Source organism: Epargyreus clarus, unplaced genomic scaffold (genome assembly GCF_041222505.1).
Source record: "Epargyreus clarus isolate Ecla_fem2 unplaced genomic scaffold, WU_Ecla_fem_2.2 ptg000005l, whole genome shotgun sequence".
NCBI lineage: Eukaryota > Metazoa > Arthropoda > Insecta > Lepidoptera > Hesperiidae > Epargyreus > Epargyreus clarus.
In genome coordinates this window covers 824,513-827,879 of record NW_027332213.1, presented here as the reverse complement: position 1 = coordinate 827,879, position 3,367 = coordinate 824,513, and positions in this window count along the sequence as shown.

Here is a 3,367-nt window from a genome sequence, read left to right as displayed (position 1 = left end):
AGGGTTAGCTAACTTTTAAGATGAACGTTTTCAAAGTCAGCTCTTCTAAATTCGGTACCTACTTATGATGAGTAACATATCACTTAAAGTAGCCAAAGTATCAAAAATAAGTCACATACACTAATCCGAGTTAACAAGATAAGTATCAAGAAGGAACGGTTTGAAAACAAACAAAAAATGTTCTGAGTAGGATATCAATGACACGGGCGTCCTAAGCTAACAACATTACCCCAACAATGGGATTATGCACTCAGTAGCAACCCTTCCAAATATCTTAATGCTATTGTTGGGTAGACATATTTGCGGATTGTGTGGGCAGGGGCTTCGGGTGAATATGTTATGCGTATTAGTATGATGCTATAAGGTTTGAAGCATACCTGCGTGTTGTCAGTCGGTCAGTGTGACTTCTTATTTCAGTAGAATGTGATATTTTTTTAATATAGGAGTAGCAGACGAGCTTGCAGTTCACCTGATGGTAAGTGAATATTGCCGCCAATAGATTGGAATCAACTCCAGATAGGATAAGATTCCTATCTGAGGTCAGCCGCAGATGCTAAGCGGAAACGCCTCAAAAGTATCTTAAAAGGTCTTTTTTTTATAATATAAGAGTAGCAGACGAGCATGCAGTCCACCTGATGGTAAGTGGTTACTGCCGCCCATAGACATCTGTAATCAACCCCAGACAGGATTAGATATTCCTACCTGAGGTCAGCCACAGATGCGCCGCTACCCCTGAGGACTAAGCTGGAACGCCTCGGAAAAGTCTGTCTCCCTTACCACACCCTTCAAACCGGAACACAGCAGCGTCTAACACTGCTGTTATTAGATAGAAATAGGTGTGGCGGTGGTGCCGTCGGAGTCGAACCACAAAGGGTTCTATCACCTTTATGTAACGTGTTATGTGGATATCAATCTTTTAAAGATACTAAGTATCTAAAATGTAAGGTATGACCATCAAAAGTGTATGCAACCTCGAATTATTAGTAGCATAACTCTAGGCGTTTCTCTTTTTAGTCATTAAGATATTTTATTTTCAAATTCGCAAAATATTTTAGGTAAAGTGCTTGTTAGTCAGCTTCAGCTAGCTATGAAGGTATAATTTAATCATTTGCATTTTTGATTGTAAATACTTTGTGCGATATAGATTAAAAATAAGTTAAAAGACCCATTAAAATTTGTAATAAAATAAGGTGTTAAGATATTATTACTACATTAGCATTGTTATTTTAGTCATGTTCTGTAATTTATATTGTTTCTTTAACTCTCAACAATTTAAATTGTTCTATTTTTATTGGTAAAACTATGAAGATAAAGATAAAATATGGCGAACTAAAATGTAAAATGTGATACTAATTGAACACTGTCATAATCTTAAGAATAAAGGAAGATATATTGCTACACATACTTTGAAAGGCGCTACATTACAGGATTTTTTGAGGTAGAGATGACAAACCAATACTAAAATTATCTCAAAGTTGAAGAAATCCTATCTGATGTCTATCAGGTATAACAATATTATATAACTAAAACAAAAACGTTATTTACTTTCAAATTAAAGTTGTAACGCCTTACATAAATAAGGTTGGTTTCCCACACCTTACGCTTGTAGGTAACTTTCAGGCGCAATTTAGCCTTTTAAAGCCTGGCTGATTTGTAGTTGTTTTTGTTTTTATCTAATTTCTCATGGTACGCTTGACATGGGGAGTTTCAATGTAGGGCTACAAATACAAAAATCGTCATGTTTATCATCAAAAGTGGCAGAAGTGGCAAAAGTGGCTGTAGTTCATCTCCGGCGGTACCACCGCCACACCTACTTCTGCCTAACAACAGCAATGTTAAGCGCTGCTGTGTTCTAATTTGAAGGGTGTGGTAAGGGGGACATATGTTTCCAAGGCCTTTCATCTTCGTCTTCAGGTTGGGGTAGCGGCGTATCTGCGACCGACCTGTGGTGGGAATGAGGTAGTTCTGGGGTCGATTGCAGATTTCCATGGGTGGCAGTAGCTACTCAACAATACAATACAATACAAAAACATTAGGTGAACTGCATGTTTAAATGCTACTCTTAAATTATATATTAAAAACTGACACAGAATAGCCCAGCATAAAATTACTGACATAGACACTTTTCTGAACATAATCTTTGAGTTCTATCCCGTGCATCTCTATCTCTGTTTGACTTGCAAATCTTCGGTGTAGGTATTCTTTTATAAGGTTATATGATCATTAAATTTCAAGATTTTTGCATAGTTAAATTAATCAGCATCACACCTCGATCTGTCTTTTAAGATAAGGCTTTTAGCTTTTAAAGTTCACTTGTACCTATAGACTTACAATTATTTCGCTTTGCTACTTGTATCCGTTCAGTTATGTTAATAAAGTTTAAATAAAACATTAACATTAAAGGTTACCTGTTTAAAACAAAAAATAACAAGTTAGTACAATTGTTTTAAATTTTCAAACAATACTAACATTTTCAACATGGTTCAACCTTGTACTCACTTCCTGCTCCCTTGGTAATGTTTATTTTATTCGCATTATCTTCCATATCTGGTAGATCTGCCTCCATGTCTAGCGCATGTGGGTCAAGTCTATTACTTAACCAAAATTCATCAAAACCAGGCCACTCGTAACTCGATTTGCATAAACGCGTGAATAACTTTCTATGCGCAATGGTTTTTATCTTCAAGCTGGTCTAAAATTTCTCGTGATTTGCTGCTATGTTCCTATCATGACTTTGTATTGATTATGCAATATGCATATTATAAATAGTTAATTTAGATGAATAACAGAGATGAGTAGTCATTATGTAAATGACCGTGTGAAACCTTATTTAGCGTCCTCTTATGAGTCTCGGGGGGCACGGTAAGAAACATTGTCGATGGCGAATGGATTATTAATATTTTCGCTAACCATGAAAGTACTGTCTCTGTAGGTACCATGGTATTCCTAGTACCATGACATATTTGTCCGAAGTATCCTAATTTATTCCTCAAGGATAGCGTACCGTATGTTTAACTGTATCTGGGATTGATTACAGATGTGCGGCATGGGCGGAATGGGCGGCAGTAGCCACTTACCATCAGTTGAACTGCATGTTATTTTACTACAACTGTATTATAAAAAAATAGGATATCGTTGAGAGCTTACTGTAAAAAAAATACCACAAATCTTAAACGGTCCAAGTAAAGTATGAATTTGTTGCTTATATTTATTATATAGTCATTTTCTAGGCAGTCAGGCAAATGTTAGTTATTTATGACGTACTTGTATATACGACTTAAAACTATTATGTGCATTCCTATGTAATAAAATGTGTTATTTCTTTGTTTCTACATAATGTATATGAATTGTGGGAAATAAAAATGCA